This window comes from Leptinotarsa decemlineata, unplaced genomic scaffold, assembly GCF_025532065.1.
Source record: "Leptinotarsa decemlineata unplaced genomic scaffold, Ldec_3_MD MMD2_tig00000505_RagTag_RagTag, whole genome shotgun sequence".
In the NCBI taxonomy this organism is placed as follows: Eukaryota; Metazoa; Arthropoda; class Insecta; order Coleoptera; family Chrysomelidae; genus Leptinotarsa; species Leptinotarsa decemlineata.
Window position 1 is genome coordinate 15878477 of NW_027412549.1, and position 25658 is coordinate 15904134.

At 35.0% G+C, this 25658-nt stretch overlaps 1 long non-coding RNA gene across 1 annotated transcript in view; it reads right to left on the bottom strand.

The window, feature by feature from the left end:
- LOC141481817 (uncharacterized) overlaps positions 1-25658 on the bottom strand; it is a 90857-nt gene that overhangs the window by 62549 nt on the left and 2650 nt on the right. The window contains exon 2 of the long non-coding RNA XR_012465197.1: positions 9736-9781. This is a non-coding gene — a long non-coding RNA (uncharacterized lncRNA). The remainder of the gene's footprint in view (positions 1-9735; positions 9782-25658) is intronic.

Genomic DNA, 25658 nt, shown 5'->3' on the forward strand with positions numbered 1-25658 from the left:
AACTATTTTTTCAGATATTTCTTGATTACACACTCGACTTCTTCAAATTAATCATAAATACATGGCAGATGGCCGGTCACCTTCTTGAGACCAGTATTTCTATTCAAACATTACTCTGTCCGGACCAATAGGATAAGATTCATCATGAGTTATTACACTGAGTCACGGCATCATCTACACGCTGCATCTTCTAAAGTTGTCCTGCATGCAGAGACCACGAATAATAATTTACGAATCCAATAGGCTAGTCCGATATTGAATATACCGAGCCAGGTTATCATTATTTCTCTTGAGGACGTAAAATATTGACACTGTGGTCCGGAGACTCCAAGAGTGGGTCACCACACGAACCTCTCAAACCCTCAAACTTTATGATCGTTGATCACGGGTAGCCTACTGCAACACTGATCCATATTTCGTCGCGCTCTCGATGGAATCTTGATGGGCTGTTAGTTGTTAATCATCCAGTGACGGGGTAAGCGTATAGAAAAACATTCAATGGGAGAAGAAATAAATTTATCAAAAATACGTTGTTATGAAAAATGAGAAATAAAACTTTCTATGTTCTTATATAACTTTTATTCGTAAGTAACGTGACACCAACTTTCTTCGGAAGATTCTGATAATTCCTCTTCCATATTCTCTGAGTCAGTCTCACTGTCGTCATTTAGATCAATAATGAATTTATTTCCACCATTAATATGGAAGTGTCCAATCTCCATATAGTCTTTTTCAACTGATTTTTTCAAATCCTTTTTTGCCAGTCTTCTTTAGTAATATTAGATACTTCTTCTTTAATTAGCACTGTTACCTTATTATCAAATTTTGGAAAATTATTTTTTCTCCTGTCAGTTATTTTGTTACGACAAGTTACTGATGAATAAAACATTTTTCTTTGTGGAAAATACTTTAATTTTAAAGAACTAATCAATACAGTTTATTGTATATTTTCACTATAAGGGTTTAACAAAAACCGCGACACGTGTTTCGCTAAACAATAGCTTCTTCAAGCATAACTGAGAGTTACTTCTAAACCATTATATACTATAACCTAGTACCTATTCGTCTATTTAAATAATAAATCTATCTACCTATTTGTTTATTTCCATATTCTCCAACAGGTTAAGTTTCGAACCTTTTTTCTGGAAATGGAGTTGTTTGTATTCATGGTTGAACTCGTGTCCGTCTGAGATTAAATGGCATATGTGGAATTTATTTTTCCATTCTGACAACTATATTTGTGTTCCTTTATGCGGGTTTTGAACGTTCTTCCAGTTTGACCTATATAAAACATCGGTCATGACCCACACGATAATTTATACACTCCTGATTTTTCTGAAACTGAACTTTTATCTTTGTTATTTTTAATGTGCATGCCCAAGTTGTTGTTGGTTTTGAAAGCAGTCTTTACACCTTTGCTCTGTAGAAAATCTGAAATATTTGTAGTGGGTTTGCCTAAGTAGGTTGAGGTTCTATAACTTTTATCCTCTTCTCTTCGAATTGAACCTGTTTCAAATCTTGACTATATGACATTTTTGATAATAAAGAATGTATCAGACCACTATTATAATCATTGTTGACGGCTATTTGCTTCATTATATTCAGTTCTTTATTGAAATTCGCTTCTGACAAGGGTACATTTATCAGTCTGTGGATCATACTGTTGAAAGCTGCTACCTTATGCTGATATGGGTGAGTGGACGAATTATGAATGATAATATCTGTATGTACCGGTTTACGATAAATTAAAATCATGTTTGTTGTTAACTTTTGTTATTGTCAAGTTCAAAAAATGTATGGATTCGTCCATCTCCACTGTGAATGTAATAAAAGGGTGGAGAGAAACATACCAGGATATCATCCACATATCTATACCAATAAAGGAAACTTCTTACCAGTGGGTTACTCCAAATCGTTCATGAAAATCTCTGTCAGAATAGGACTAAGTGGGTTTTCCATTATGAGACCTTTGCAAGATGAGTAAAACTTTTCATTGAATTGGAAGTAATTCTGTGACAAACACATCGTAAGCAAGTCTAAAATTTAATTTTCCACTAATGGATTGATAGAGTTTTTGTCCAATGGATTCTCCACCAAAGTAATCGTTTCATTCGGAGGGATACTGGGAAACAGATTCTTTACATCGAATGAAATCAATTTGGCATTATCCAGGGGTGTAATATCTTGAATTTCATCGATCAAATAGTATGAATTCCTCAAACTGAATTTTGATTTGAAATTGATGTGGTTTTGAATAATTGCAATGAGTTTTTCGGATATTTTAACTGAAGGAGCTGTGACGAAAGAAACTACCGGTCTTATCGAGTAGTTAATTGTGTAATATATCTAATGAATACAATTTCGGTGGTTGGGGGTTCATGACTAATGATAGGAGTTTTTCCTTTTCATCCATGACACAATGAATATTTTTCAAAGTTTCCTTGACTTCTTTCTGATATAAATGGGTGGGGTCGTTTCTGAGACTATCATACATGCCAGCATTTAGAAAGTCTAAAGTCTTCTCCACGTATTCTTCTTTGTTCATGACTATGACCGTTTTGCCTTTATCAGCTCGCGTAAAAACAATTCTGTCGATTTCTCTTTTATGGATTTCATTAGTTTCAATTCCGGATTGAACCTACCTTCATGCATCTTTTCAAATTTTGAAATTTCTGCGGCAATATGTTTATTGGCGTAGCATGTCCCCATCAACGCGATATCTGTATCAATTCCCAAAACTTCTAAATTTGCGAATTTATGTTGGGTTTAATATTGTAATTGAGACCTTTTTCTAATAGATGAGTTTTCTGTTTAGTGAGATTGACAAATTTGTCAAAGAACATATTTTGTGAAAATAGTTCACTGTATTTGGCCTTTTTCTTTTTCTTCGGTGGCTTGCTCCGAATTAAAACATCTAATTTCTTTCTCTGGGTAGAAAACTTCATATGTATGATACCATTAACTTTATCACGAATATTCGAGTCTAGGACTTGAAATTCAATGTAGTGGAGTTTACACAACAGTTGTCTATGAACCACTTTAAGATAGATGTTGGCCACGTCTCTTTCGCTGTACTGTATCTTTCTCTCCATTTTTATCCATTTGATGTTTCCATGTTTACTTCCTTCAGATGCAGCGTAGCTTATGTTATTGGTCTTCAATCGGACGAATCTCGGAAACACTTCTTCTTTTAAACATTGGTTGAAAAACCAAATGTTTTGATTTAAAATGGAACACTTTAGAAGTAACTTTAAATACCACGAGACCAAAAAGCAGTAACTCATCGAGATAAGCAAAAAGTTTGCTCTTCCTACACCTGTATAAAGTTCTCCATTATAATTTTCAAATTTTTCAGATTGTGGAAGGTGTGATTGATACTAGGCGGGACGTATTGGTTATAAGGGTGAATCTGAACCAGTTTACGCCAGTTAATAGTTCGTTAATGGTTAATAGTTGTTTGTATACAGCTTTTGTCTTTTCTTCAATTACACAGGTCTGCGATGGAAAAGTTGTTGGATATTTAACTAGTGATTTCAACAGTATTTTGTTTGCAGATTACGGAAAAAATAGTAACTAGTCAAAAAATCACCTATAGATAAGTCTCAAATTCCACCTGAAATTTTCTTGTCAAATGGGTTTTTAGGTTCGGTATGGGTTCAATGTTTCTGTATTATATAGCCTATATCGAGTGATCCAACAAAAAGTATGCACCTTGCTTTTCTCCTTTTTTTGTAACTTAACGCAAAAAAGCTCGGACAGGTCAATTTTGCTTTTGAGGGGGACACATTTTAGATGTATTTTTCTACCTGTGCCTTCAACCCCCTAGCGAGGGTGAGTAACAACCATAAAATTTCAAATGGAAAGCGGGGTCGAGTGATATATCATTTGAAAGGGCACAAAATTTTCTTTCCAATGATACCTAATTTGTTGTATTTACTTGAATAGTTATAATAAAAGCAAGAATATTTAGTCGGTGTTAATGAAAATGCAGAAAAAACGGCATTTTTATTACTACTACATTCCTCAATTTCTCTTGTGCGTTTTTTGGTTCAAATAACAACAGCAGATGAGTGTACAAAAAGAATTTGGGCAGAAGTTCATTGATTCAGTTCGGTTGCTTTTGAAATTATTTCAACTTTACTGTAAAAATGATTTATTCCATTCCTGAACGAGTTGAAATTGTTAAATTTTATTATCAACATAATAGTTGTGCTAGACTTACTGCTCGCCTCTTCAATAACAGTCATCCCGGGAAAAATGAGAATGATTCGTACGTTGCCAAATTAGTACAAAAGTTTGTCGATACCGGATCTGTCTGTAATGTGAAACACCAGCCACAGAAATTGATCAGAAATGAAGCAGTGGAAGTCGCTGTTTTGGGACATGTTGAATTGGATCATACTCAAAGTACCCGTTAGCTTGCTGCAGCCTCAGGTGTCTCCCGTTCGTCCATAATACGGATATTAAAAGGCTATAAATTTCATCCGTACAAAATTAAATTAGTACAGGAACTCAATGAAGATGATCCTGATAGAAGGCTGCAATTTTGTGAACAATTGAGCCAGCTACTAATTGATGGTCCGCACCTATCATTCAACACGTGCTTTTCCGATGAGAGTACATCTTTTTTGAATGGAGCTGTGAATAGGCATAATTGTCGTTACTGGGATGACAGTAACCCACACTTATTACGAGAGGCCCATACCCAGTACCCTCAAAAAATCAATGTCTGGTGTGGCATATTAGGTAGTCATATCGTAGGGCCACTTTTTATTCCTGGGAATTTAACTGGTGAGGTCTACCTGAACATGCTTGAAGATACAATTGATCCTCTCATAACAGGAATAATTGAAAATGACCAAAATCATAATGACGATCGGCTTCATTTCCAGCAAGATGGAGCACCTCCTCACATGTTGCTCCGGTAAGAGAGTTCTTAGATGACCGATTTCCTGGACGGTGGATTGGAAGGAGAGGCCCCATCGAATGGCCTGCCAGGTCACCAGATTTATCACCTTTAGACTTTTTCCTTTGGGAATACTTGAAAAATAAATGTTTTGATACGCAGCCCGAGTCCATAGAAGATCTTCGCCAACGAATTACAGCAGAGTGCAGAAGTATAACACCTGATATGTTACAGAATGTTAGGAATAGATTTGAACAAAATCTGTATTATTGTATGGAAGCAAATGGGTCACATTTTCAGAACTTGCTGAAGTAGGATTCTACTAAGTCAATTACACATTTCAAAGTACTGGGTTGTAGTTGTTTTTCTTCATAATACCTACATGTTTGAGTGAAATACAACAAATTAGGTATCATTGGAAAGATAATTTTGTGCCCTTTCAAATGATATATCACTCGACCCCACTTTCCATTCAAAATTTTAGAGTTGTTACTCACCCTCGCTAGGGGGTTGAAGGCACAGGTAGAAAAATACATCCTAAATGTGTCCCCCTCAAAACCAAAATTGATCTGTTCGAGCATTTTTGTGTTAAGTTACAAAAAAAGAAGAAAAGCAAGGTGCATACTTTTCGTTGGACCACTCTGTATAAGCGGTAAATTGAGTCTGAATTATGGAGGTATCGAGTGATGACAGCGACGATCCAGGTACCAATGACCCTGAACTTTTCTGTCAATCAGACTTGAACGATTCAGTACGAGATCTGGGCCTCCTAAAGGACTCAGCAGAAGTTTCAGGGTCTAGATTTAAAGAAAGACATATGTTAGCCTCCGGTGTTTCATTTTCATAGTACCGATTTAAAGAAAGGGAATTTGTCCGTTTTTTATACAAGAGGGCGGCCTAGTGACCTAGATTTCCGCAACAATGTACCCGCAACATAACGTATGAACCAGAGAAATGGAGACTTTTCATCGATTCATCAAAAAGAAGTTTGACAGTTGTACTTTTCCACAATGGGAACCAATATGCTTCTGTGCCTTTTGGACACTCATTCCATTTGAAAGAATGCTACGAAAATCTTGAATTTGTTCTTAATAAGCTCAGCTACTCTGATCATAAGTGGACCATTTGTGGAGACTTGAAAGTTATTTCAATGTTGCTAGGTCAACAAAGTGGTTACACTAAGTTTCCATGTTTACTATGTGAATGGGATAGTCATGACAGGAAACAACACTATGTCAAGCAGGTGTGACCAATAAGAAAGGGTCTCATTCCTGGACTTAAAAATGTTGAATAACAAAGTTTAGTGGATCCTACAAAATCTCAACTTCCACCACTCCATATCAAATTGGGGCTAATGAAACAGTTTGTGGAAGCATTACACAAAGAAGGAAATTGTTTCAAGTATCTTTATACTGGTCTATCCGATTCTAAACTAAAAGAAGGAGTCTTCGTTGGGCCTGACATGAGAAAACTTATAAAAGATGAAAGCTTTGTCACTAAAATGGAAATGAAGGAAAAAGATGTCTCGAATTCATTTGAACTTGTTATAACAGGCTTGCTTGGAAACAGAAAAGACCCAAACTACAAAACTTTTGTTGCTGAATTGATACAAAACTACAAAATGTTGAGCTGCAACATGAGTGACAAAGTCCATTTCCTTTACTCACATCTGGACTACTTTCCCGAAAATCTAGGGACTATAAATGAGGAACAAGGAGAACGGTTCCATCAAGACATAAAAGAAATCGAATGCAGATACCAAGGTAGGTGAAATGTTAACATGATGGCAGACTACTGTTGGATGTTGAAAAGGGAAAATTCACAAGAACACAGCTAAAAAATTACCAAAAAAGCTTTGACGTTTTTACAAAGACTTATAATCACTTTGCAAACATTTGTGTATCACTATTATGCTTAGTTTAGCTATGTAGCATTGTTTTTTTGCTTTTACTTCATGTTAATATAAATAAATCCACAATTCTTCGTTTTTTTGTATTTTTTCAATTATTTCATCCTTATTTTGTAGGCAAACCTTACGTGATAGATAAAAACAAATGTCATTTTTGAAATCAGCGCAAAAAACTACATAAAAATCAGTTAACGAAATTATAACTATTTTTTTAAAGTTTTTTTTGCAGACCTCTGTAATGGCATCAATAGGTCTTTCAAATGACACACTTTGTTTTAATTGAACTCAAAGATAGGAAGCGCTTAATAAAACACCTTGTAACTGTCCACGTTTCATCCATACCGTGGAAAATATCTTCCAGTGAATGTTACAGTCCGTATGTGGTGGAATCTAGTATCCGGAATGGAAATGCAGTTGTTACATAAAGGATTACATAAATTGTTTATTGCAGCCACCGAATGAATATTCAACAAGTGATTTGCCATACTATTCGCGATTCAACATTATTATTTGAGAGTCACGTATTGAGTAACATTCAAGAGAAAGAATTGAAAAAGTGAACCTGTTTCTGCTCTGACGACAACCTTGAAGAATAATGTTTTTTTACAATATTTAATGAAGACTTGATATTCACATATCCCGTATGTGTTTGTTACATAACAACCCTTGAATGGGGTAATTATAATAGATTTTTCAATACTTGAATTATAGACGGAATAATTGAATAATAGTTAAGAATATTTTCATCAGGTATTACGTTATTATTGCGTGAACTGTTGAGTAACTATTACATGCGTCTCTGAAATAAATTATTGACAATTGCATTTTAGAAGTTGAGAATACCAAATCAACAGTAAACAGCATTTGAAGTGATTACTTGTGTTACCTAGGCTTTCTAATTCATCAACTGAAAAACGAGACCTGATCAATATGTCTCCTTTAGATAGACTGGCCTTACCTGTGTTCGATGTAACAAAATAGTCCGTTGATAGTCCGGTCAAATTAGAAAAAAAATAAGAGTAAAAATACCTAAATTCCCACAAAGGTGAAAATCAATAAGATTGTTCAAAATATGATTAGAAATAAAATTTGAAAGTTCTCCCCATCTTTCCCGTGTATGGAAAAAAAATTATTCAAGGTCAAAGGTGAAAAAATGAGTTTTTCGCGATTTTCAGCAAACGGTTTCAGCAAACAGAAAATATCTCAATTCTCTTTCTCGTTCGAGCCACCATCAACTGAAAAACGGGAACTGAACTTTTTTAGATAAACTGGCCTTACCTCTATCTGGTGTAACACAATAGTCCGTTAAAATATAAAAATTTTCAGACCTTAGCGTGTGGGATGTTAGTATCAGTTTAAGTTCAAGTTTGTGTGGTCGCAACCTTTGTCCTTATTTGAATCAAATTGAACTGTCATCAACTTTATTTTCATTATTTTCTATCGTAAAATGGAAAATAAAAAAATTATAAACGAAATAACTGAAACATTTTTTTTAACAAATATCATTTTGGGCGTTATAACTTCCTTTATGGTCATTTGTTCACTCATTCATTATAGAATGTTTCTGAGTAAATTATTTTAGCTAGGCATACCTCTGGCCTAGACTTCTATTGTGTAATGTAAACTCCACATTTCTCAAATTCCCACGAATATCTGAGGGTATCATATCAGGTAATGTGGCGGATCATTCAACGGGACCACGGTCATTTACCCACTGGGTTGGATAATTTCAAACCAGCTCTTCGCAATAAGGAGGTACCTCGTCTTGCTGGAACCCGATATTATTTGAAAACTCACTTGGGTTTGCAAGTTTTTCAAAAGTGGCATCTTGAAAGAGCCTACTAGATTACCTGATCTGATGACTTTTGATGTTTTGAGGGAACGTATGCCATCTGAAGTGAACGATACACACGCAATTCATTTCAGAACTCGTGGATAGCAAAATAGTTGCTTGCAACGATATAACGTGGGAAAAAAAGTAAACAGGCTTCGTTATTCACTTTCACTATTTTTCGAGTTCGAAGACCGTGGATTTTTGGAATTTATTCCTTAAGTTTCAATAGCGTTAGTGGCTAGCTTCTTCAGATATTTATATATCCTGAATGACTATCCAATGATATCGGATAGTACTATTTGTTACATTGTTAGATCTTTTATATATCTCAAAAAATGAAAAGAACAATGAGATCTGGCCAGTCAAATAGGTGAATGGACTGACACCTATCAGAAAACAACTACTACCCTGACTAATACCACGAAGGGCATTGGATTATATCCGACAGGTGATAGTGCAGGATTCTTCACTGAAGGTATTCCTGCATATGCTATTTGCGAAACAACTGCCGCAATCGTTTTTCAATTATTGAAATATACTTACAGACCGGATTCGGGCTGTTTGGCCACTCATCAGTGCAAAGTAATGTTTATCATCTACATAAAGTCGATAATTTCTGATAATTGAAAATCGAGATCTTTCAGAGTATCATTCCTCGAACTGGACTGAAGCGAACAACCAACAACATGTTTATCATCGCTCCATCTACTTGTGAACGAGGTAACCAACCGCATATCCGAAATTTGCCCAATTCCTCGTGTAAGGAAGAAAACTTACTGAGTGGGTATTCTTGGAGACTGGCCAGAACGAATTGTTCTTTTGGATAATTTGCAAGTATGCCTAGTCAGTTTGTGAAAAAATTCACTTCAGGATGACTTATAGAATTGCACGTTTTCAAATCACTTATTAACGAAATCAGAATGGGCGTTGAATATAATCAACTGATACAATGAGAATAATTACTTAAAGATGCTAACAACAATTCTGGTATGTCATAAAAGTGTTTTCAATAGATTTATTTCACGCTAGAGTTTCAAATTCTACATATGGAATGAAAATTACAATTGATGGAATTAGTTTACTCACCTGTAGAATGAAATATGTCAAGATGTGATTTCAAACGACTGGTGATCTGAAAAAAATAATATTTTTGATGAAAAATGAACAGTATAGGTATTGGTGTTGGTCTGGTAATCAACAAATTTTCAGCAGATTTGGACGAAATAGAAATTGATGAATAAATGAATATTTTTCGAGAAAAATGATAATTCACCTTTTTTTCTAATAGAGAAGTATCAATGTCATCCATCGTTAAGTTTTACTTATTTTAACTGTTCAATAATAATAAATATAGTTTAAAAAACTAAAAAACATGCTTTTAAAGAACATCGAACTAAAAAGTTAAAAAAAAAATATTTTTTTTTAATAAGCTTAAAACAATAACGGACGAAAAATATAACACATTTATGTGTTCATGAGAATATTCATTATTATTATTATTAATTTCAATATGTAGCATATATATTATCACTTTCTGACTACTTTTCCACCCCAAAATGCTTAAATCACCAAATGTTCAAATAATACTTTCAATTTGTATACTTATGTTCTTTAAAATAATAACACTTTGACAATAATATTTTATCTTCGACAATATCTTTTAAGTTGTGTATCTTATATTTCTTAGAATAGTAACACTTTGTCAATGAGATTTAATTTTCAACAATAAAGTACATTTTGATTTGATTTGATTGCAATAATTAATAGTTACGTACAGCGCCATCTGTTCGCAAATATATCAAGCAATAATTGATAGTTACGTACAACGCCATCTGTCCGCGAATAGATCAAGAAATATCAATTGAGCTACGAACAGCGTCATCTGCCCGCGAATAGATTAGGCAATAATGCTGATAATTCTGTCAATTCAGATCTCGATCTTGAGAGTTACACACAAACATGCATACAAACAATCATACATACATACATATAGGTGAAGCTAATATGAAGCGTGTAAAAAAAAGCTAAAAAATATGCAGGAAGGGTGGCAGTTCACTAGAAATTTTGAGTGAGAAATAGGGAAAGAAATAACCCCCGACTAGTGAATAAAGAAGAAGCTCAAATAGATGTTTTGGATCTCGCGAGGTTATAGAAAACACCAGAAATGCATGAGTTTCATCTCTATGAAATACAGATACTTCACGAGTTCTATGACGATAATTTTTGTGAAAGAAAACACCTTATTTAAACAATGTTTCACTTAAAACTGCCATCTCTAATCTTCTGCATATATCTGTTTCAGAAATGAATCCTCATTTTTTATGAATAGCAACGTGGATAAACAAAATTTTCGCTGCATTAAAAACCCCTCACTGAGCATTTCGACCTTTACCAGACTACAATACCGATTTTAGTTATATGTTCTAACAACGAACATAATATGAACTTTTCCATGACATGAAACCCTTCAACTTGTGCTTTTATATAATTCATCACCAAGAACAGTGCAAGGCTTAATCTAATTGATGAACTATCCTATATTTATTGGCTCAATTTTTTTTTTTGGGTGGAGAAAAATGGTTATGGGATCAGATCTCATTTCACTGTATTACGACTCGGGAGTGTTGAATTCATGATTCAGGATCATGCTTCACGACATTCATCACCATAAATAAATCGAACTAAAGAGCAAACTTTTAGTTTTCAGATTCTTGTCTGGATGGACTGGGTTAGATTAGGTTAGGTCCATAGCGAGTAGGTCTATTCGACCCTACACCGCAACCCACAAGGGTTTATTGTGGTTCACACTCGACCAAATAAACTAAACGAAACCGATTAGTCTGTATGATGAGTGGCCTTTCAGTGCAGATGGTAAGAGTACGGCTCTGCCGAACTCAAAAACCTGATTCCGTCCCCAGCGGGGCAGGCACAACGTATGTGCTCTGCTGTTTCATCATTTTCCGAACAAAAGCGAGACACACTGTCTTCCGATAGTCCAAGTCTTTCCATATGATGATTCAAATGACAGTGACCTGTAAGAAGGCCTGTTGGACAACTTTTAGGACATACTGGCCTGTTAGGCCAGTATGGCCTAAAAGTTGGACAGTTGGAGGCATAGTCAGAGGTCATTTCCAGAAAGCTGTGACCTCCAGTGTCAACCAACAGTCTGTTGAACGCATTCTTCAACAGAGATTCATTTGACTCAAAGTCACCAAAATTTCTGAATATTCAGAAAACCCTACTACACAATTTACTGAAGTTCACAAGTCATTCTTGGGAACTCCATGGTTGAATAAATTTGGAAATATTTCAAAGAAGATTTTCCATACCAGATAGAAATCCTTGGCAAAATAACTACTGACTTATTTCAAACACATGTTATCTTGACATCGATCAGCGATAAATTGAAAAATTTATATTCGACACACCTGTATCGAATTACACTTCTGTTTATATAAGACCAGTCGTCACTTTTCTTTTTGTTGTAGAATAATGTGAGGGAAATTTTCATTACCAATATAACATTGGATAAATAAAACTCAACTGACACATAAATCTGAACATGTAAGATTTAAGCGATAATAAACGATTGAAATGAGTTCCTTCAGAAGAGTTCAAAATCGTAGAAAAATGGATATTTCGAAGAGGTAGGTAATAATCATAATAATAAATCATCTACCAAGAGAATATTGAATTTGAACAGTTCATATCATGAGAGCACTTTTCAGAATAATCAAATTGACCTCCATTTTCGTTTGATTTCTAGTGTATGAAAATACGGTTAGTAGTAGTAAAAAATAAAAATGGAATAACACTAATAACTAGTTATTTCCGCTTGATTTCGAGGATTGTGCTTCCTAGTAAAATAAAACGTTTGAAAAAGATAAAACTAATTAATACAGTTTATTTATTGCATGATTTTTACTATAAAAGTGAAAATACAATACAATAAACCGTATTAACAAGTTTCAATATGAATTTTCATCAAGCATTGGCCAGTTCTAGTCTATTGTTGAAAAAAACAAACAGGATTTGAAGCTTTAAATCTTCTATTAATTACACATTCCTAGAGACGTACACATTCCTAGAGAAGATCTAACACAAAGAAGAGTACCTGATGCAGTACAAATACAGGCAAATTTACCTAAAGTACCTAAAATACCTGAGTTGAGACGCTCTGACCGTATAAAGAGGCAGACGACAGGATGACAAGTTCAGTTTGAGGAGTGTCTAGAAGATGACAGTACTATCAACTGTCGAAAGCGCTCGCAGATAATTAATAGAAGAGATAAAGCTTCAAATCCTTCTTGTGAAATTTATTATTGAAATATTGATAGTGTAACGACCGTATCTATATATAGAATAGTAGTTTTTCGGGGATTCAGTCTGATTGGAATAAATATTAACTCGGGCAGCTAAAAAGAGTAAATATTTATTCTAATCAGACCGAATCCCCGAAAAACTACTATTCTCTCTCTCTCTCTCTCTCTCTCTCTCTATATATATATATATATATATATATATATATATATATATATATATATATATATATATATATATATATATATATACCGTTTGCTGGTGCTGTTGGTGAAAACTTCCACCTAATGCACGATAATGCTCGTCCACATGTCGCGCGTCTAGTGACTGACTGGCTCACCAACGAAGGAGTTGATGTATTGCCATGGCCAGCACAATCACCGGACCTGAATCCCATCGAGCATGTGTGGGACATGCTTCAACGAAGAATTACTCCGCGTATGGGGAACATTCACACAACGTTTCAATTGAGAGAGCTTTCAATCGCTGAATGGGCAAATGTACCTCAACAAGACATTGACAATCTCATTTTGTCGATGCACGATAGATGTAGGGCCGTAATAAATCAGCGTGGAGGCCATACTTTGTACTGATTCCAATTTTTTTTGTATTATGATTTTTTTTCGGGGTGCCAAAGAAGAGCCATATTTTTTTTAGGTTTGCTTATATGCGCACTCAGTATTTTTGACCATTTAATAAATTTTATGTATATATATATATATTTATATATATATATATATATATATATATATATATATATATATATATATATATATATATATATATATATATATATACAATGCTTAGACAATTCCTAATTGAATTATTTTAGTTTCGACAAATACATACATGGTGTCAATATGAGAAACCATTTTTTTATTATATATAATTCTACAGCAACCCCGCTGAGTCTATAGAGGGGATGGGTTATTTTCAAGCTAACTTGTTTAACAATATAAATAAATTAGACTTGTTTCAACCCCTAGTACGTACAGGGCTAGGTATTAGTATATTCAAAAGTGAGTTTTGTAAAGTCACGTAATATAGACATTCTCTCTCTCTCTCCAAAGAAAAGGTTGCATTATTGAACTACTTAGGAAATACGAACCACCCGTCTCCACTGAGCTAACCAGTGCTCTTCTACCCTACTTCAAATACTGGCTTTCGGTAGAGCACTATAAAATTTTGATACGGTTTCACACTTCAGAGTAACAACTGATAAAACTCTTACACACTATATGAAGACACCTACTGAGCCAGGAAAAAGCCCGTAACAACATACAAATGTTCTATACAGCGGCGTATATTACTTGTTCTCCAATGATGTTGGCGTTTTGCATTGTCTGAATAATTAATCTGAATTGCAAAGAAGTCATGTTTCATTTACTACCCTAATTGAAACTCATTATAGGTACGACACTGGTTGGCAAGGGGCTTATCGTACTCCAATAGGAATTCAGCATATAATAATGGGTACTTGTGAATGCTTAAAGGAATCTTTCAAATCATTTGTTGATACTAGAAACATTAACGGACCAAGATGTGAACCTTGAGTGACTCCCGAGGTTACCACAAATGGAGTAGATCTGTATGCATTCACGCTTACTAGTTGACTGCGATTGTGAAGGTGGGATGAAAGCCATTTAAGAAGATCTTCCTGTATACCGATTTCAGCAAGTTTTGAAATAAGAAGGTTATGGCCGACTCTATCAAATGCCTCACTGAAATCAGTATACAGTGAGTCCACCAGTGCTCAATTGTCTAATACCAATTCCAGTTGTACTGATACGAGTATTAATTATGGAATTACTATAACGGATGTAGTGGATTGTTCCTGCTCAAATCAGCTATATCACTAATAAGTAATCCTGATAATTCTTTAAATTGTTTTGTCGACGTTCATGAATGAATGAGAACACTAATAAACAACCTGAACTAATCCATATTTGATGATATCTCGACAAAGATTCAGAAGCTGTCGAAATTTGATAAGTTATCAATGCTAATTTTCTTGTTCAAACAAACCACAAATCGACAGACGTTTATTGAATATTCTTGGAACTGTAACTTTGTTTGTGTCGGAGTTGAAAAAATAAAATAAAGGATTGATTAATACTTCTGAATATAGTCTGTTCGTAAGGAGTTTGGAATTGAATAAATTGATGGATGTAGCCGTTACTACGTGGTGGAAAATCATAATGAAGAAAAGAAAAATGAAAATTTCTATGTTTTTTACCACTTTTATTTGTAACTAACGTTACTGCAGTTTCGTCCTATACGGACATTTTCATTTATTGTATAAGTTTGAAAATGTCCGTATAGAACGAAACTGCAGTAACGTTAGTTACAAATAAAAGTGGTAAAAAACATAGAAAGTTTCATTTTTTTCAGTTTGGAATTGTGATCTAAAGTCTATCCAAATCCAAGATAGAGTGAAACAAAACAAAACCGAAGCGTGATGTTCACCTGATCGCCCAGTGTCAGATGGAAAGGGCAGCGTTCATTGGTGAATTCGCCTTCTTGGTACGAGTTCGGTACCAGCACAGGGTTGTAATCAGTCGTTTGCGTGTTTGTGTGGCGTGCGTTATTATATTATATTGTTTAAAATTGTTTTCCAAGATGTCCAGTACAGACACTGCTGATGACACTGTGAACTATCCTCTGAGTCCAGCCAGGAAACGATCCAAAAAAAGACATTTGACTGTTGAGATGAAAGAAAAGATTTAAATGTGTTCAAGAAAGAGATGGAAGAAATTAAGACCTCGACTGTCGACGAAGTCGTATCGAAAGTTTCCGATAAAATTGGAGTGTGTTGCGCTTCGTTTTACAATGTTTTACGGGAATATAAACAAAATCATACATTTTACAAACCGAATATAAATCAGAATCGTCAAACCATTATAAAATCAATAGATGATGCTGATAAACATGCAATCAGGAGGAAAGTGCATGAGTACTTTTTCAGAAATGAAATACCCACGATAGACAAAGTACTCACAGAAATAAATGAAGAAGTTTTATTGCCAAGTTTTAAGCGGTCAACATCCCATAAAGTATTGAAACATTTGAATTTTGTATGGATTAAACGAGGGCGCAATAGTTTATTATTGGATAGAGAGGAAATTGTGTTATGGAGGAGAGAGTATTTGACCAAAATTAAATATTATAGGGAACAACAGAGAACAACAATTTATTATGTGGATGAAACCTGGGTTAATGCTGGTCATACTACCCCTAAAGTATGGGTCCAGGAAACTGTGACCTCATCTAGGAGGGAAGTTAACAATACCAGGAGATGTCAAAACGTCATTATTGTATAAAATAATTCTGGTGGGTTCAAAACGGTGCCCCGTGTCATCTATTTTAACATATGTTATCTTTCTAATTACTTATAAGTAATACCTTTATTGGGCTAAAATAAATATTTGCAGAAACAGAAAACTCAAAACATAAACTTAGAGAAACATTAAATATTTGCCGGATTGCAACGGAGAGCGGATTCATTATATAACACAATGTTTTATCTAACCAAATCAATTACATTATTCAACTAACTGAAACGTATTATAATATTATAAGAGAACAGGATGTTTTATGGAACATAACTTCCATTCTTATTTGGAATAAGGAAATAAGGAAGTGAGTTACAGCTCGTTTGTTTTCCAGTACAATGTGTCGTCTAGCAAAATAATTATTCGAAGGTGAAGTATGTATTTTAACGATAGATTCTTCAAACTGAATGAATAATGTAATGGCGAATTTTCACCAAACTGGCAAAACCACAACAAATCAGCAACTGTGTCGATTTCGACAAAACAGAAACTTGAGTTGTCAAAACAAGAAACATTCTGAAGACTCAACAACGCCCGTCGGTAAGCGGTAGGCGAAAGGTTTCGGTATTTTGTCTGTGTTTCTGTAAACAAAGTTTGCTAGGTGGGAACGGTCGGCGACGTTATTACTTTATTTGAAGTGTTAATCAGTGTGGTGGGTATGAATTTCGATTATCGGCACTGGGCACGGTATTTTCATCGATTTGTTGTATTGTTCTTTCATTTCAAATGAGAATGAATTTCAATTCTCCTTTGTAGAACGTGAGCGAAAAAATTAAATGGACAGTTGAAGAATGCAGCTGTGTGCAAAGTATGCACTCATATGGTGCATACTTTGGGGATGACATTGTATATTACCTGTGAAAACGACAAATGAAAATGAAATATCAAACCGCTTGTGATTCCTTTGTGTGATGCTCTATATAGAATAATATCACAGAAACTTATTGGAAAAAATCGAAGAAGTAGTCAAGAGTATTCACTTTATTTTTAAAACATATAAACATCAGAAACTGAACGTCACATTAAATAAAGTTTCTCCTTTTAGCGGTCACAACGATGTTCTCAAATCATCTACGTATACCAATCGTCTCGTCGAATAGAAAGTTGGTTCTTTTAACATGTTTATCACTACTATTTACATTGGTGAAGGCCAGCAGGATATGAGATCAATGATTCTCCATACATCTCACTCTATATTTGTCTCCGAGGTTCCGACATTGACCATGCAACTCTGTTCAATATAATTAGGTCACGGTTCACCCACTACAATACAAAAAGGCGCGGCTCAATAGCTTTCTTCTCTCTGTCTCAGATTTGATTGAAGACTGCCGTTTACGGAATTACTAACAGTAAGGAAGTGGAAGTGTCCTCAAGTTGATACGAGTATAGCTGGAGGTTCTTTAGAGCAAAGCCATGAATTACTCATTACTTCCTGTTGAAGATGAACAGACATTTGATTATATTCTACAAGCAAAGAGGACGATATAACGTTTGGCCGACAAGTGAAAACAGTATTAGGTTTTGAAGTTAAACGTCTTTTGGGGCATTAGGAAAAATGAGAGTGAATTTTTTCGATGCGTGCGCATACCGTCACGAAAAACCGACACTCTTCTTCTTCTTCTTTAATTTTTATGGCGATTGCTTTCAGTCAAGCGCATTTGGCCAGACTCCTCCTGTCCATAGTGAATGGAAGCTTCGTCTGGTGGCGCAGCTGTCTTGCTTGAACCATGCTGCTACCCTAAGTTTTCTCTCATTCACGTTTTCTTTTGTGAAAACACTTCACTGGGGCTGCCAGTCCTCTCAATATGATTTTTGCAAATAATATCTCTATTGTCGCATTGGCGACCTCGTTGACATCCAGCCTGGTTACTGGCGTGAGAGGCCGCCAGTCCTCTCAAAATGTCTTTCACTTCTACATACATTCAGAATTGACTTTATTTTTTAAAAAGCATCTCACCATCTTTGAGTACGGTCGTTATCGGCACAACCGTCCTCTGTCGCGATCGGAGAGAGAGTTCCTGAAGTAAGAGAGTCAACACTTTAGTTTTTCAAAAATAGTTACCAACAAAGTAAAAGTAAAGACATCTACGATCTACAACACGTGTTTTGTATCAGTTCGAATAAAATATAAATATATATTTTTTCAAATAATATATGGTGGTGACTGATATTTATCAACAATTTATTGATTTAAAAGTAATTTACTTTGATTATAAGTGATAAAAATGATTTTTACATATTACTTTGAGTACGTTTGTAGAATTTGAGGTTAGTTGGCGATATGAATTATTTATTCACATCATAAACTAAAATGAGTTTTCACATTATTATTCAACATGTAATAAGTGTACAAATAAATTAAGGAGTTGATATTAGATACAAATAATAATCATTAAAGTCTGGAAAAATTGAATTATTTCAAATAATGAATTGAATTAAATTAAACATTCCTTGAGAGACAGCATACGGCATTTTTGTTCTGCCGAGGAAAAATGTTTTCAATAATAAACACCAATAAACACCTCATTTATATGTTTGTCTCACATTTTTTTATAATGTTTTCTTTATCTCCCCTGAATATTCAACATAAATATGTTACCCTCTACACTTATATAAGAATCTGCATAGATTGAGATTGTGTTAAAGTGTAAAGAAGTAGATATAATCTTTACAACTCTCTGCATGGTATTACTTACTTACTGACTTACTGGAAGTAAGTCAAATCTTAAAAAAAAAAAAATTATTTGAAGTTATATAAATGACAGCTAATTGTCATTTATAGTATTTTTCTGAGTATAGGTAGCAAAAATAGTAAACTGTCAATAAGTAAATATTTCAATTGTACGTGGTTTTTGCTCAAATTTTTCGATTTTTTCATTTTGTTATATTGGTATAGTTTCAGTTGTTTAGCATGTTCAGTATTCATTCATTTATTTATTCATACACTATTCTACAGGTTACACAAAACTATAGAACAGGGATATATAGTAAGTCAAATAATAATGCAATACAATTACAATAAGTTATAAAATGAAAACAATACATATCTCAGAGATGGAAAAGTAAAAAAATGTCGAGCTGACAACAGAATTGCATTTGACACACATACTATGCAGAGGTGAATGTTTCAGAATATTTTTACGTGGTGTTGGCAGATAAAAACGGTTAACCACTCTAGAGGTCGGTCTAGGTACATGGAAATTAAGTTTTTCAAGAATATGTGGGTCAATAATTGAATTATTAATTAGTTAAAAAGGAACAATTGTGGAGTGACAATCACGACAGCAACTTAAGCTATTCATAGCAGATCTAGCTGACAATGCATCATGGGGAAATCCAATTGGTGGATAGATATTGTCTGATCTATAGGAGAGAAGTTTTAGGAAACGACGTTGTACTGATTCAACTTTCTCTGTATACAACTGATGATATGCATTCCAGATTATGGATGCATATTTTAATTTTGATTTAGGTAACACCTAGATCAGTGAACGTGAGAGGCCGTTGAAGTGGAATATCGTTCATTCAATATTGATATGAAAATGGACGATTTTTCAGTGTGTACGTCATTACATTACATTTACTCGCGTTTAAAGGCGGATTGTTGCGAAAACACCATTCCTCAACACGTTTCCGATTGAGGAAGAGTTGAAAACAGTCCTCGATGCCATTGATCTCACAATATAATTCCAGGTCATCCGCGTATATCAAACAGTTCATGTCAATGATCTCAACTATGTCGTTTATGAAAGCGTTAAAAAGAAGTGGACCTAGATTGCTTCCTTGTGGAACACCCGAGGTAGTTGCATATTTCACAGACTTGAAGCTATTGAGTGTAACATACTGACGCCTGTCAGTGAAGTATGATATGAAAAATCAGATCAGGTTCAGAGAAAAGCCGTACCTGTACAATTTCGATAGCAGTAATTCGTGATCAAGTCTGTCGAACGCCTTAGAGAAGTCCGTATATATGACATTCGTTTGGGATCTCCTATCAATGGTTTCAGAAATATATTGGGTAACATTGAAAAGGTTGGGATTGTCAAGCGACCTATCATAAAACCATGTTGAAGTGGTGCAATTTGATTGCTCAAGCCAAGCACATTATTCATGAATTTTTCCATTTCAATTTTGTAAGCAATACATTTTTCCTTTTTCCACACCGCATGATCTGTTGAAAGATTTTTTCGCGCCAGTCAACACAGTTGGTGCATTTACGTATTCGCGATTTGTATGCCTTTCACAACTTCGTGATTGTCACCACACAGTGGACAGAAAAGCTTCTTATTACAATTCCTTGTATGGTGGTGAGAGGTTGTTTGTATGTTCGGCGATTTTCTGCTATAGCAAAAATGTATCACTGAATTTGCATGAAATTTTGCGTGAAAAATGGAATTGAGTCCTCAAAAATACTCGGACTGTTGACAGTGGCATACGGTGATTATACTCTGAGTCAAAAACATTTTCAGAAGAGGTACAAGGATTTCACAGCAAATCGAGATGATATATATGATGGAATCAGCCGATACTTGATGAAAATTCATAACTAACGTATTCTAAAAACAATTCATTGTATGATTTTCACTAGACAGTTTCAATATCGTTCGATGTCCAAAATTGAAGTCCTAGTATTCCGCCAACTGAACAGGTTATTCGCGTATATCAAACAGTTGATGTCAATGACCTCAACTATGTCGTTTATGAAAGCGTTAAAAAGAAGTGGACCTATGTTGCTTCCTTGTGGAACACCGGAGGTAGTTGCATATTTCACAGACTTGAATCTATTGAGTGTAACATACCGACGCCTGTCAGTGAAGTATGATATGAAAAATTAGATAAGGTTCAGAGAAAAGCCGTACCTGTACAATTTCGATAGCAGTAATTCGTGATCAAGTCTGTCGAACGCCTTAGAGAAGTCCGTATATATGACATTCGTTTGGGATCTCCTATCAATGGTTTCAGAAATATATTGGGTAACATTGAAAAGGTTGGGATTGTCAAGCGACCCATCATAAAACCATGTTGAAGTGGTGCAATTTGATTGCTCAAGCCAAGCACATTATTCATGAATTTTTCCATTTCAATTTTGTAAGCAATACATTTTTCCTTTTTCCACACCGCATGATCTGTTGAAAGATTTTTTCGCGCCAGTGCAACACAGTTGGTGCATTTACGTATTCGCGATTTGTATGCCTTTCACAACTTCGTGATTGTCGCCACACAGTGGACAGAAAAGCTTCTTATTACAATTCCTTTTATGTTGGTGAGAGGTTGTTTGTATGTTCGGCGATTTTCTGCTATAGCAAAAATGTATCACGGAATTTGCATGAAATTTTGCGTGAAAAATGGAATTGAGTCCTCAAAAATACTCGGAATGTTGACAGTGGCATACGGTGATTGTACTCTGAGTCAAAAACATTTTCAGAAGAAGTACAAGGATTTCACAGCAAATCGAGATGATATATATGATGGAATCAGCCGATACTTGATGAAAATTAATAACTAACGTATTCTAAAAACAATTCATTGTGTGATTTTCACTAGACAGTTTTAATATCGTTCGATGTCCAAAATTGAAGTCCTAGTAATCCGCCAACTGAAACAATTGGACCAGTTGAGTGTCTCTGAGACAAAAACCACGTGAATCCACTGATGAAACAGGAAATTGTAGATTCACTTACCATTTGTCTATTTCGAAATCATTTCCAGTTTTCATGCAGTGAAAGACTAATATTGGGGAATCCTTTGAGTCCCCTGCTGGCGGAAATTTTCATGGATAACATAGAGTATGAAATCCATAATAATCAGTTAGCTACCATTTTTTTGTACTGGTACAGATACGTAGATGATATCTTAGTATGTTTTACTGGTACAGATAGGCAATTGGATAAGTTCATTGAATATTCCAATTTCATCCACCCGTCAGTAAAATTCACCACTGAGGGAGAAGTGAACAATTCAATAAATTACCTTGACTCAACCATTACGAAAAATAACAATAAACATGAATTTGCAATTTTTCACAAACCATCGTACACGGACATTATCATACATAATTCCTCCACACCCTTACCAGCATGAAGTTTCTGCATTTAATAGTATGCTTCACAGATTATTGAATATTTCACTGTCTGATTTCCAGAAAGAGCTGAATTTGATCAAACCAATCGCGGTTAATAACGGTTATAAGCTAGATATTATAAACGCCATTCTTTCCAAAAAACTACAAAAGCAAGCCACGGACCTAGTCTACCCATATTCAAGATGCAATAACGTCAGTTATAGGACATTGGCATATTTGGGTGAACCAATCAGGAATATTGCCCGTTTGTTGAAGAAAGAAGGCATAAACGTAGCTCACAGAATGAATAATAATTTAAGTAAATTCATTAAAAACAATAAAGACAAAACTTTGGTGTCAGATAGATCAGGGGTATATAAGCTGCCTTGTGGCTCTTGTCCAAAACTGTATATTGGCCAAACAGAAAGAGCATTTTCCCAAAGAATTAAAGAGCATAGAAGTAGTTTTGTGAATAAAAAGACCAATTCCAGATTTGTAAACCACCTTTTAGCAGAAGGACATGAGTTCAATCATGAATACGATGAGTTTGAAACTCATTCTTCTAGAATGTTTAGAAATCAATAGATTCAGGAATTCGGGTAATTTATTGAATGATCAATTAGAATTTAATAACTCTCCGTTACTGAATATGTTTTCAAATGTGGACATTGGAACATAAGCTCAGGTAATTTAATTCATTACAAACTTAGGTAAAAAATCAGGTACTAGGAATTCAGGTACTTCAAATTGTAGAATAAGGTATCTATATAGTTATTAAGGCACGCCCGAGGAAGCCATTGTATGGCGAAACACGTGTTGCGTTTTTGTAAAACTGTTTAATGAAAATCACACAATGAAGTATTTTTAGAATACGTTCGAGATGATATAAATGACGATCCTCGCCCTCGACGCCCCAGCACTTCAACGATAATTGAAAATGTTGAAAAATCGATCAAAATTGTTATTGAGAATCGTCAAATCACAATTGTATGAGTTGCTGCGGATATCGGCATATCAGTTGGATCATGTCATGCAATGTTTTTGGAAATTTTGGGCATGAAACGTACAACAATTGCTGAATTGTGTCGCATGAGCATCGCTCAGGGTCATAACTAGTGGCCAATCAGAGGTATATGGTTATGAAATCGAAACCAATGTCCAATCGTCCCAATGGAAGAGCCTAGGAATGCCAAGACTGTGGCGTAGTGCATTAGGAGTGTTTGTCACATGGTCGTACGTTCACCACATTAAATCTGTTGAAATCTGTTACTCCGTTAATCAGTTGTCGCCCCTACGAACGACAAATCCTAAAAGTCTAAACTTGTGCGGACTAAGGACTAACTGTATCTATCCTTTCAATGTGTGATTCCTAACACGGGTTCGGATGATAGGAAATGGAAATCAATCGTCCGGCCTTGCGGTTGGAACCCCCGGTTCACACAGCGGTTGATCGAGTGAGTGAAGCAAACCTCCCATGTCAACCCACCAAGCTACCGTATCACCAATAAGGAGTAATATCTTGGAGTTATACGTCGCTTGCGGGAGGCAATACAAAAATACGGCCGATATTATGGAAAAACAATCAATAACTTTTGCATCACGACAATGCCCTTTTTAGGCAAAAATAACACCATTGTCATGCCACAGCCATCGTATTCAATATATTTGACCCCTTGCGACTTTTTCCTGTTTCCAGGATTAAAGAGACCCATGAAAAGACGGCGTTTTGCGACGAATGAGAAGATAAAAACTGAATCGCTGAGAAAGCTCGAGGTCTTTTCAAAAAGTGCAAATCAGAACTGTTTTGAAGATTGAAAAAAAAGCTGGCATAATTGTATTATAAATGACGTGAACTACTTTGTATGTATTCTAACCCTCCATATTGGCTCCTCATTACCAAAACGTCAAGAAGTGGTAGTTGTCCTTATTTTCAACTCTTACGTGAATTTTATTGATGGACATCTATTATTTAAAAAGGTCCTCAATATTCGATTTTATGGTATCGAATATCGCGAAAATATCATTCACATACCTTAGCCAAATCCTAGGTAAATACTTTGAATACGATATATTTCCAAAAGAAACAAGCACGTAAAGGTATATTCCTGACAGTTCACATCACTGTGGACAGCACAAACGTGCTGGGTTGAATTTTTTGGTGCATCGTCTTTTGACTTTCCCTCTAACACATGATAGGTTCACAAAAGAAAAACTTACAATACGGGAAATAGCAGCCACTAACGGTTTCCCGAGGGGTATTGTAGATGACATAATAAGGAAGAAGAAGTTTAGGTTGAGAATGAACGAAATCTCGACTTTCAGAAAGGACAAAAACCAAGATAAATACATATCAGTTCCATACCACCAATATACGAAGAACTTTGGAAAGATTTTCAAGGAACTTGGTATGAGGGTGGTTTTTAAAGCAAGTCATACACTTCCCTTTTGGGAAGTCCAAAAGACAAAGTCGAGAATTCGGAAAAGTCTGGAATTTACGAAATTGAATGTAAGGACTGCGATACAAAATATTATGGAGAGACAAAAAGATCTATTAAAGTAAGATATAAGGAGCACATATCACACTTAAAATATGGAAGACCTGAAGAATCAGCAGTCGCCCATCATATTTTGCAACAAAACCATTCCATAGACTTCAGTTCATTAAGATTAGTTAGATAAGTTAACAACAACAGGCAACTAGATGCCTATGAGAGTGTAGACATAAGTAAACATAATAATATTACGAATAACGATAACGGACAAATACCAAATAGCATACTGTATAGCTTGTTGAAATGATATTGTTAGGTTTACTGATTACTACACATTGTAAATACACACATCGGAAAAGTCTAGGGATATTTTTAAAAATGACAATAATTTTTTTTTAGATCGCTTTAGGGAAAAAACAGTTGACGGGTGATTATTTAACGAATGTAACTTACAACAAAATTTATTAAATGGTCAAAAATACTGAGTGCGCATATAAGCAATACTAAAAAAAAATATGGCTCTTCTTTGGCACCCCGAAAAAAAATCATAATACAAAAAAAATTGGAATCAGTACAAAGTATGGCCTCCACGCTGGTTTATTACGGCCCTACATCTATCGTGCATCGACAAAATGAGATTGTCAATGTCTTGTTGAGGTACATTTGCCCATTCAGCGATTAAAAGCTCTCTCAATTGAAACGTTGTGTGAATGTTTCCCATATGCGGAGTATTTCTTCGTTGGAGCATGTCCTACACATGCTCGATGGGATTCAGGTCCGGTGATTGTGCTGGCCATGGCAATA